Here is a 12448-nt window from a genome sequence, read left to right on the forward strand (position 1 = left end):
CAGATGCGGGAATGTCTGAAGGGGAGGGGGAGAGAGTGGAATGTCGGGCTCCTGGTAGTGTAAAGAAATTAGCTCTCACATTCCCTAACAGTGTGGGCAGAGAAGGGGGGTTGCAGAGTGCTGCAAAAACATCTAAAGCGAAAGCTGTGAAAGCTGTGAAAACTGCAGCTGTCACAGGTCCCAGTCCTATAGGGAAGCATACGAGATCACACACGCAGGGAGCAGACACTGATTTAGAGGATGATGTGAACATAGAAGCACCGTTTTTTATAATCGGGGACCAGACGATGATTCGTCCTCCCGACGCAGACCGCTTGATGGATTGGGCATTAAAATGTCCTGATCCTGTAAAGCATCCGATGGGAGCAATAACTTATCTTAGACGGGTGACTAGAGATATGTGTCTGGGTGGTCCAGACTATAGGTTTTTGTTGAATGTGATCACTAAATACACAGATGTGAATTTTACTGAAGTGTGCAAGTTCCTGGATACTAAGTATGATGTTCCAGTGAATGATGATTATGTGTGGAGAGATGCGGCTTTTGTGAGTGTAATGTGGGAGGACGTTGAGAAATTCTTTAAAAGTCAGCATGGTGATCGTAAAGATATTACGAAAGCTGGTGCATGTAAGCAAAAGAAGGGTGAACAGGTGTCTGATTTTCTGAAGAGGTTTGGTGATTGTTGGCGACAGGAATGTTGTTTGGGTACGCAAGGAGAGTTGGCACAACTGTATGTGCAACACTTGTTGAATAATATGCATTCGCAAACTGCGCAATTGGTGAGACAGACAATTTCAGGTATTCATGCAATGAAAGTGGAAGAATTTGAAAAGGCTATAAGAGAGAAAGATGCAGCAGATGTTTTTCGCGTGTATAATGAGAAAGGTCAAGAGAGTATGTTTAATGCTTCAGGTAACAGGAGAGGAAGAGGACAGAATAAAGGGCAGAATAGAAGCTTTAGAGGAAGGGGGAGAGACAGATTTCAGTGGAACGATAATAGGAGAGGAGAGGTAAATAACTCCACAGACAGATCTTGCTGGAATTGTGGGTCTTATGATCATTGGCAGCAGGACTGCCCACAGCCTAAAAGGGATAGAAATGATCAGTATGGTGGAAATAATAATTCCTCCCAGAATCCCAGCAACACTCCTAGATATCAGATTCCCTGGACTCAGACTCCTTCTCAGAATCAGAATAGTACCCGCTAGGATTGCCAGCAGAAGGGACTGCTCACATGTTATACTGCTCAGTTGTCGTATCATTGGCAAGATTTACCCTTAATGTCTTTAGTTGTGCAAGGTGTCCCACATGATTTTTTGGTAGATACCGGAGCAACTAAATATAGCATTTCTGCTAGAGAATACAATGGGCCAGTGACTAATACATGTGAAAAATCTGTTGGCATTACAGGAGTCCCAATTTCGTGTCCTAGGACGCCTCCTTTGGAGGTGTATCCAAATGACAGCCCTTCAAACAGATTTGTTTATGCTTTTCGCATAATACCCAATAGTCCTGTTAATTTGCTTGGAAGGGATTTAATGGCTAAGATGCAAATGTTTGTTAACATTGATTGCAAGGGAGGATTGCATGTTGACACTCCCTGGGATTCAGTTCCGTTGCTGTATGCAGCTGATCCTGAACCTGCCCTTACTAAACAGTTGTACCTTGATAAACTCAGTTTACAGACTCTTGAGAATGTGTTTGAGTATGCCTCACACCCTGACAAAGTTGTGACACAAGCTTTTTACAGACCCTGGATTACTGACCATGTTGAGAAAGAAATGTGGAAAGCACCAGTTAATGCAGTTGTACTTACACCAGATACTGTTTATGTGCAAACACCAGAACATTTGTGGACATGGAAATATGGCAGGAATATTGTAAAAGATCCTAAGGTTATACCTGTACAATTAGAGCCAGATGCATTCACACATGCTTCACATGTCACTAACGACGTGCCAGAGGCACTTGATGAGTTAAAACAGAGTTTATGGGCCACTGGATTTAATGATCCAGGTTTCATTTCATGCACACCATACAAAGCCACTCTCAAACCAGGTGCTAAACCTGTATACATTAAGCAGTACCCTTTGTCTAAGGAAAAGGAACAGGGAATAGCTCCTGTAATTAAGGACCTATTGTCTAAGAAAGTTATTAGACGCACACTGTCACCATACAATACACCTATCAATCCTGTTCCTAAACCTGGAGGTACAGAATACAGATTTACACAAGACTTGCGAGCAGTAAATGCTCTGGTGCAGCCACTTGCGCCGATAGTGCCAGATGTTAATGCTATTTTAACAGCCATCCCAAGTACTGCAACTTGCTTTACAGTCATTGATCTCTGCAGTGCATTCTTTAGCATCCCTGTGCATCCCGACACTCAACCGTTGTTTGGTTTTACGTATTTAGGGAATCAATATACGTTTAATCGTTTACCAATGGGCTTTATTGATTCCCCCGCCGCGTACTCAGCTGTAGTTCGTAAGACCCTAGAATCCTGGACACCTCCTGAAGGTTCCACTTTGATACAGTATGTGGATGATTTGTTGGTGTGTAGTGTTGATGAACAGACTTGTAAAACTGACTCTCTCCATTTGCTTCAGCACTTAGGTGATGCAGGGCACAAAGTGACTTTGAGAAAAATGCAATTTTGTCTTCCACAAGTAACATACCTGGGTTTTATTCTTTCAGCAGGCAAGAGACTGTTATCCCCTGAAAGAGTTAAGGCTCTCATGGTTCTTCCTCGACCACAAACAAAGAATGCTATGTTATCTTTTCTGGGTATGGCTACTTACTGCAGGCAATGGATACCAGACTGTTCATATTATGATCATATTTTGCGTTCAGTTACAGGTCAGCATGAACCAGAACAAATCCACTGGACACAGGCTCTTGATAACGCCTACAACACCCTCAAGCAGGCTCTCTGTTCCGCTCCAGCCCTAGGTTTACCCAACTATAACCTACCATTTCACCTGTATTGCACAGAAGGGGGAGGTACAGCAGCAGGGGTCCTTGCTCAGGAACACGGTAATGGGTACAGAGCGGTAGCTTTTTATTCAAAATTATTGCCAACGGTGGTACAGGGTATGCCAGCATGCTTAAGAGCTACAGCAGCATGCGCTATGATGGTGGAAGCGGCACAAACATTGGTACTGTCACATTCTCTGATATTGCATACATCACATCAAGTCTTGCAAGTGTTAAATAATCTCACTACACAGCACATGACTGCACAGAGAAGGTCAGACTATGAAACAATTCTCACATCCACTGCAAACCTCACTATCAAATACATTGCACCCACAGGAGGCCCAGCACCTTTATTACATGCATTGATTTATAAATGTCCTTTAGAATACCCTGAGGACCACAATTGCATAGACACTGTACACACAGAGACGTCACCACGTCTTGACTTGCAAACAACTCCACTAGAGGAGGGAGAAGTTGTTTTTGTTGATGGGTCATGTTCTAAACCTGCTGATGGTGTTTATCTTACAGGCTTTGCTGTGGTACAGTTACCTGACACAGTGGTTACTGCTGGTTCTCTGCCTTTTGTGTCAGCCCAAGCAGCTGAATTGGTAGCCCTAGCTCAGGCATGTAGAGCGTTTGCGATGAAAGATGTGACCATTTACACTGATTCCAGGTATGCGTTTGGAGTTGTGCATGATTTTGGAGTGATTTGGCAGAACAGAGGTTTTGTTGCAGCTGATGGTAAGAGTATCTCACATTCTACACTGGTACAGGAACTCTTAGATGCAATTAAATTACCACATAAGCTAGCAATTGTTAAATGTAAAGGCCACAGTACTGACTCCACTGACGTTAGACTTGGCAATGATTTTGCAGACACCATTGCTAAGGAAGCTGCGTTTCGGGGTCCACCGCACCCTGACTATCTCAGCACTAATACACAGGAACAGTTACACATGGTAATGATTCCTGCCTTAGCATCTGATGTGGATGTGGTGCACCTACAGTTTGGGCGCAACTGAAACTGATTTACAGACTTGGATCTCTGCTGGTCTGACCAAAGGCCAAGATGGCCTGTGGTCAGACGAGGAGGGGAGAGTGGGGATACCACAAATTGCCGCACCATTGTTTATTAGTCATTTTCATGGTTTTGGCCACATAAGTAAACAACAGACCAAGAATCTGATGACATCCAAGTATGTCATTAAAGATCTGTTGCGCATGATTGATAGACAACTGGACAGATGTCTAACTTGTGCCAGAAATAATCCTGGAGGCCTTGTACATGGTAAACTTGAGCATTTACCGCCCCCTGATGGTCCTATGCAGGTATTGCAAATTGATTTCACACACATGCCCACTGCGCGAGGTGGATACAAGTATCTTTTAGTCATTGTTGATCAATTCAGTAAGTGGGTTGAGGCCTTTCCAACCACTCAAGAGAATGCACGTACTGTAGCAAAGATATTGTGCAAGGAAATTATTCCTCGTTTTGGTTGTCCATTACAGATAAACAGTGACAGAGGTACTCCTTTCACTTCACAGATTACACAAATGATTTGTACTATGTTATCCATTGACTGGAAGTTTCATATTCCTTATCACCCACAGTCATCAGGACAGGTAGAGCGCATTAATAGAACCATTAAAGATAAGTTCAGGAAGGGAACTGGTGGTACATTTACTAATTGGCTTGAACATTTACCTGCAGTATTGGCAGAAATCAGAATGACCCCTAGCACCACTACGGGTTATTAACCTTTTGAAATTCTGATGGGCAGACCTTTTCCAACCCCATGGTGTAAACAAAAAGGTTCTCCTGTGGTAAGGGGAGATATCAATGTTGTAAGGGAAGAATATGTAACTAATCTGATTGAAACATTGAATGGCATCTATGGTGATGTTTCTTCTACTCTTCCTCAGCCTACAGGTATCCTGACACACCCGTTCAAGCCTGGAGATACTGTCTTGGTGAAGCAGCTCCATAAGAATAAGTCGCTGGATCCTCCTTTTGGCCTTCCAACTACAGTGATCGCTGTGACGAGAACCGCTGTCCTTACAGAGGAAGCTCCAGTATGGATCCACGCGAACCGGATCAAGAGGGCCCCAGACGACGTCAACCCTGGCCGCTCCATGATTCCATTGAGTATCGAATAGTGTGGTACATCCTGCCAGCAGTGTTCTTCGCATCCGTGATTGTCATCCTGATCCTGATCTTCAATCCTGGTGCGCCCCTGCACAAACTCAGGCCATTCCCTAGTCCTGGTGCGCCCCTGCACAATGATAATAAAAGTGTAATTGACAATATCACTAATCCCTTATCCATCCCTCTCACCCGTGATACCAGAGAATTGCATATGTCGGCATGGGAAACTGACAATGCTTTTGTTAAAGCTGCCACGAACTTATACAAAGTGACTAATCAGACTGATTCTTGTTGGGTTTGTGGCTATGTGCCTCATGGGGAGAAATTGGGTTATCCATTTGTGGGTTTTCCTATTACCACACACAATCTCACACAAATGATAAATGATGATACTATGTGGAATTTTACACCAATAGTTAACACTGATAAAAGTTTTGAAAAGGATAGGGTACACTTAGTCAATTGCGTAAATCATGGTTTTATTATTTCCCATAATCTTAATGGTACTATTTTTCACCCCAGTACACTTAGTCAGATGCCTATTACAGTTGCCTTAATCTACAATGCAGCTACACCAGTTAATGCTACACTGTCAAATATATGGGATGGGTCTTATCTTTCTTTTGAGTATATTCGTAATTTTACTGCTAAGTACACTGAACCACACAACACAATTCGTAATTGGTTCTGGCGTAACAACAGAAATATAGGTAAACAGACAGGTGCTTCTCCAGAAGCTAAGAGGAAAAGATTTCCCTCCTGTCCTCCAGTTATTAAGTTACCCTATGGTTATTATTGGCTTTGTGAAAGATGGGCAGTTAAAATTATACCATGTAGCCATCTCTCACCTTGTTATTTGGGTTACATATTCCCAGCCTTAAGTATTCATGACACACTCCCTAATGATAAACTACGGACACGTAGAGCTTCTGGTTTAACAGTTAAGACTAGTAAGGCCGAGATAGCTACTGCATCTTGGTTTCCTACTGCAGCTGTCATGCGATTATATTATAAGCTTAATTTGTTTGCCACACTGGTAGATGCAGCTTTTAATGCTACTGCAGACGCCATAGAGTCCTTGACTATGCGACAAGAGCAGATCGCTCAGACTGCTCTCCAGAATCGTATAGCTTTAGATTATTTGCTAGCCGCAGAAGGAGGAGTATGTAAGCGCATAGGTTCTTCTTGCTGTGTTTTTATCTGGAACAACACTGGTAGAATACACCATGATCTTGATACTTTGCATGACATTCAATCACAAATACGTAAGCAGCCAACAGGTCTCTTTGATGGTATAGATTGGACCTTTGGTTTGAGTTCCTGGCTAGGAGCTCTTGGTATGAAAATTTTAATGGGTTTTGCATTTCTTCTTTTTCTGTTTCTTGCTTTCTTTTTCATATATAAGCTTACTGTGTGTTTGATTAATAAACTTACCAGTACTCATGCTAACCCTCACCATTCTTTTTTCCATAATGTCACCGCTCAGCCATCTCGCTATAAGGTTCTTTATATTCGTTAAGTTGTTTTAGTTTTTATGTTATTCTGTTAGAATAAAAGGATGGTATGTTAGGGGTAATATGAACCTGACGGCAGCCATCTTGTTCCTCGCAGCCATTTTGTAATAATTAGAATTTATTATAGCAGTTATTATGTAGTGAGAAATATGCTGATGTTAGTAAAATTGTATTAGTATTACTGGCCTTGTAGAAGGTTCCTGGCAAGGCGCCTGGAAGTCTGTTATCTAGGTAAGATGGCCAAACGACCTTGCTTTAGGCTGAAATATGCGCACAAATATATTTTTGTTACTGTTATAAGAAACACTCCTTCATACTCCTCTTTTTCTCATGTATTTTGTAAGCTTCTTTTGTTCATGAAATATGGTATGAGATGACGTGGTTCAAACGTGTCATCCCCTTAACCCTATATGCTGTTAGTAAAGTCTATAAGAAATGCTTGCACTGTTCAATAAAGATGAATAGCTTTGGATCATAATGCTGCGTGGTCTGAATCTGTTCAGGGAGCTCCTTATCAGATAAATCTGCATCTGCCTCTCGTGGTACCGTAGGCCCCAGGCTTTGGTCTGCGCTGACACCCCCCCGTGGGATTATACACCTTACAGGTGCCTTGCCTTCCCTGCACAAAACCCACTTGGTCCAAGTGTATAATTGTTTGTAGGTGCTTCCCTAATCTATTTGCCAATATTTTGGCATAGATTTTGGCATCCACATTAATAAGCGATATGGGCCTGTAGCTGGAGCACAGCAGCGGGTCCTTGCCCTCTTTGTGGATAGTGGTGATGTTCGCTTCCAGGAACTCCGCCAAGAAAGTGCCTTTAGTCGCCACACTCTGAAACAGCCAAAGCAATACCGGGGATATGATAGGGCTGAGCTCCCGATAAAACATAACCTTGAACCCATCCGGTCCGGGTGCCTTGTGAGGTGCTAGGTCATTTATAGCTCCTTTGACTTCCGCTAGTATGAACTGTCGTTCCAGCTCGGCCCTAGATTCCTCCGATAAGGTGGGCACAGGCAGTCTCTCCAAGAACCTGGAGATATTGATATGTTCAGATTTGCTAGTTGCCTCTGAATTCTCAATATTGTATAGGGAGGAGTAGTAATCAGCGAATGCTGCTCCTATTTCGTTGGGAGAGTATACTACCACTTCGCGCGTTGCAATACAGGGTATCCTTTTCTGCAACGTACGCTTGCGGAGCTTATTAGCTAGGAGTTTGTCTGCTCTATTGCCTTTGTGGTAATATAGTTGCTTGAGCTTATGTAAATTCTCTTGGACCCGTGATAAATCTCTCTTGGAGATTTCATCTCTTATAAGTCCCATTTGGAGAGCTTTCTGGGTGTTTGGGCTTGTTTTGTTCTCCTGTTCAAGGGTACGGAGGTCTCCATACAATTTCGCTAGGGGCTGGCCAGTTTCTTTGCGCAATCTGGCTGATTTTTTTATAAAATGTCCACGTAGGTACGCTTTAAGAGCGGCCCACACCATTGTGACGTCCGCAAGTCCTGAGTCATTATGTGTCAGAAACTCCTGTACAACCTCCTGGAGTTCTGGGAGTTCTATTTCCGATAGCCATTGCTCCGACAGTTTCCATGGGGGTCTATTAGTGAAAGCTTGCAGCTTAGTGAAGTCTAGTGCATGGGCTAATGTTAGGGTTGAAAAATTGGTCCAAGGACCATGAGTCACAGAATATATAATCCAGTCTGGAGTATGAGTTATGGGCCTTTGAGTGGTGCGTAAAGTCTTTCACTGAGGGTGCTAAGCACCTCCAGGCGTCATAAAGGTTATGTTGGTATATGAGTTTCCGGAAGGCGTTGGAGATAGAAGAGGTGTTTCTGTCAGAGCGTATTGCAGCAGAGGACTGTTTGTCAGTGGTTGGGTCCCAGACCATATTGAAGTCTCCCCCTATCACCAGGTGTCCCCTCTTAATCTGATCTATGTGTACTAAAAGCTTACAGAGGAATGGGATCTGTTTGGAGTTGGGTGCGTATAGTGAGACCAGTGTGAATAGTGAGTCGTTGAGCGAGCATATAAGAATCAGAAATCTGCCTTCACTGTCTCTTTCAACATATTCCAATTTAAATGACAAATCTCTACTGATCAAGATGGCAACTCCCTTGTTTTTGCTTTCTAAATTAGAGGCAGTTTCGCAAACTGGGTAGTACCGGGAAAGTGCAGAAACCCGGGGCTCCCCCATGCAATGAGTTTCTTGTAGGAACATAATGTGAACTTTGTGTGCTAGGGCATATTGCTGTAATAGATTCCTCTTTGTGGGAGAATTCAGGCCTTGCGCATTTAGTGAAGCTATGCGTATAGGGATCATTTTTTGGGGGTATAGGTGAGGTTGCCTGAGCCAATTGAGGTAAGGGTGTATTCCAGCTGCTAATTAGAAGGGCCTGGTCGTACACAGTGAGGTCTAGGAGCTAGTGGAATATTTTGGGATGAGAAATATGGTATCTAGACGATAATGAACTTCCTTAACTGGCTAAAAGTGGTGAGCGTACACTTTCGCAATGAGTGCATCAGCTGGTCTATGCCAGTGGGGCACAACTAATATATTGGGGGGGAGTTAAGCGGAGAGGGGTCCATGGCCCCGCCGGCCTGGAGTATCATGGAAAGAAAAGAAAGGGAGAAAAAGTGAAGAGGAGGAAGAAAGTAAAAGAAGAAGAAAGAAAAGCAAAGTTTCAAGAAACATATGTGTTAAATATGTATGTCATATACAAAATAACATTTAATGCTGTAAACCTCTTTATATAAACAGTAATTTCAATTTCAACAGGAGGAACTTTGAACTGCGCTCGATAGTCTAACACCAAGTAATTGAAAACGGCACGACCACCACTCCCCTGCTAGATATTATTAAACCTGTCGTGTCTAGTATCAAAGTCTGTATGCTATGTGGCCAGGGTCTCCCTAACGGTGGTATGGGCATTTGATCTTAGATTATGGTACTATGCACTAATTTATGAGTCGCTAACTAAGAGTCCGTGGTCTGTAGTAGTCAGGGGTCTGCCCTTAAAGGTCTCAATAAGGCCAGGGCAGTCGTCTCATAGTATGTCGGTAAGGGAGTTAAATTAAATGCCCCAGTAATCTCCATAGGTCAAAGCATTATGGGGAGTATTAGAATATGGCCTGGTTGTAGTACATATCCTACTCATAATAAAGACTCTCGGGGAATGATGGTCACATAATCAATAAGGCATTCAGAAATAGGTTTGGTCTAATCTCAATGTCTTTCATATTCAAATATCTGAGGTGGCCAGATAGACGAGTATGTGAGCATTCAATTATTTAAGTGTATAGTTCGGCACAGTAAAACAAGGGATAACCATGTGATCCAATAACAATGAAACAAGCAAACACGCTCATAGGTCATAGCTAGTATCTATCATTTGAATAGTAAATAACAGTGCACATGTGGACAATAGGAAAAAAAAAACATGTTTAGAGTCTATGGCAAGTGTCCATTGTAAGAATAAATAATAACAGCGCACATGTGGATAATAAGAAAAAACAAACATATTTAAAGTCTATGGTAAGTGTCCATTGCAAAAATAAACAATAACAGTGCACATGTGGGCAACAAGAAAAAAACAAACATGGTTAGAGTCTATGGCTAGTGTCCATGCAAGAATAGATAGACAAATTACACAATATAATTGCTTAGATCTCACCCGTCTTCATTCTTTTCAGTCCATGAGATATACTTTTGGGGATTGGGGGGTGCTTCTTCCTGTCATGAATTGGTTTCTTCTTTCAGGAGGTTCAGCAGATAGAGTATGAAAACAGGCTCTCTATGGGTCTGAATCCTGGTGTGGGCCAATAAGATCTCTGCGCTTCTTGAAGGTCTCATTGGAATGTCCAGCAGCGCTATGGGGTCTTTGTGGTAATGGCTTCCATGGTGGAGCCGACGCTCTTAGTCCGGTGGTCAGTCCCGGATCAGGGAGGTGACCTTCTCCGTCAGTAGGGAGCAAGTTCCATTTTTGGAGTAATTCACGTGCCTGTTGGGGAGTGGAAGCCATGTACTGTTGGCCCTCCTTGGTAATAAAGAGATGTACTGGAAATCCCCATCTATATTTTAAGACTTTCTCTCTCAGTATTTTGGTATAGGGCTGGTAATGTCTGCGAATCTGTAGCGTGTGGGTGGAGAGGTCTGGGTAGACTTGCAGTCTGGCATATTCTTCAGGTAAGCGTTTATCTCTGGCTAAGGCTCGGAATATTCTTTCCCTGTATGTGTAGTAGTGGAGCCTCGCTATAACGTCCCTTGGTTGGCCACCGTCTGCTGAGCGAGCTCTGAGAGCCCTGTGGGCTCTGTCTATAAGGGCCTCGGTGCCTGCTGCGGGTCCCAACACTGCTTCAAATAGGCCATGCAGATACTTTTCTAGGTCCTGAGGCAGGAGTGACTCAGGAATGCCCTTAATGCGTATATTGTTACGGCGAGATCTATCTTCTAGATCTGCCAGCTTCAGTTCCAGGTCTGAGATTTGAATGTCTAGGGATTGGGAGTAGCTGAGTAGGTTGGTGTGATCTATCGCTAGGTCTTCCTGTTTGTGCTCTAGCGCGTCTGTGCGTTCCCCTATAAGGCCAATATCTCTCTTTAAATCTGCATGGGACCTGTCAAATCTCTTGGTCAAGGAGTCGTGATGTGAGGATAACAAAGAATGGATGGCCTCTATCATATTATTATTAGGACTGCTGGACGTCCCCAGAACTTGTGTTGCTTTCTGTTTTAGCAATGATCCAGTCTGAGTGTCCGAGGCACTACCGGTATCTGAGTATTCATCTTCCGAGCCCGGTTGGGTGGCGCCAGTTCGGTGCTGGAAGTGATCAGCAACAGTTCTTTTAGGCGTGGCTTGGGGCTTCTGTTTTATTTTGTGGGCTTGCGACATCCTGTTGCTTTGAGACATAAGACTGCTTATTGGTACGTGTGTATCACTGTTGAGAGCCTGCTTGTTTCACATATGCTAATGAAAACACATTGGCCGGCGGGGTCACAAACACTTGGGGTTTGATTACATGCTGTTATGTGTTGTTCTTTTCAAATGGAGATATACGGCCTCGTGAGAGCTACGTGGCCCAGAGGTCTGTTGGCCAGGAGCCTTGCCCCACACCGCTAGTTATATCAGTTTCGGGAAAGATAGGGTCTTCTTGCTTAAGGGGTGTACTCTGAGTGGGGTTTAGCCTCTATTTCTGAAAACCTATCAAATGGCTGTGATAGTCTTAGATATGTACCCCGCTCCCCAGGGGATGTGTCTCCTCTCGACAAAGTGGGATAAAGGGATGAGGATATGACCCACCTGAAGTGTCAGGTGGGAAATGGTAGGGAGAGGGGTCAAAACTCACAGCTGCTGGGTAGCGCCAACTCTGAAGTGTCCCAGGGTGGTTAGGCTTATCACGGGTTCAGAATATACCTGTAGAGGCTCTTCTTCCCTTAGGTAAAACCTTATCCCTTATATACAGGTGGAGAAAGTTGTTAGTAGTGCAGGCTAATGCATAGAAGACTAGTAGTGGTATGTAAGCCTAACAGTGTTCACAGACAATTCAGCCAGATGCGATGGATAGGTTATGCTGCCTCAATGAAGCAGTTATGACAAGTCTTGAGGCTTTTTTATTTTATTTTATTATGCTGTGTCCCACGTGTCCTTCACTATGCTAATGCCCGAGGTTGCCGGGTTGTGGGGAGTACAGGTGTTTGAGAGCCAATGCCCTGTCTACTTGTAAGTCCGTTCACTAGTGCTGCAAACCTTGGGGTAAAGTGTCTATGTTTAAATATGCAGCGGTCTGTGATGAGCAATTTGGGCTGTGCTCCCG

The 12448-nt window shown here is 43.5% G+C and overlaps 1 long non-coding RNA gene across 1 annotated transcript; it reads left to right on the forward strand.

Moving 5' to 3' along the window:
* The first annotated feature begins 358 nt into the window (after positions 1 to 358).
* LOC128655900 (uncharacterized) lies at positions 359 to 3217 on the forward strand. Its single transcript, XR_008401937.1, has 3 exons — positions 359 to 386; positions 2698 to 2787; positions 2854 to 3217. It is a non-coding gene; the product is annotated as an uncharacterized LOC128655900 (long non-coding RNA).
* The last annotated feature ends 9231 nt before the right edge of the window (positions 3218 to 12448 follow it).

The sequence above is a fragment of the Bombina bombina genome, chromosome 4 (genome assembly GCF_027579735.1).
Source record: "Bombina bombina isolate aBomBom1 chromosome 4, aBomBom1.pri, whole genome shotgun sequence".
Classification (NCBI taxonomy): domain Eukaryota; kingdom Metazoa; phylum Chordata; class Amphibia; order Anura; family Bombinatoridae; genus Bombina; species Bombina bombina.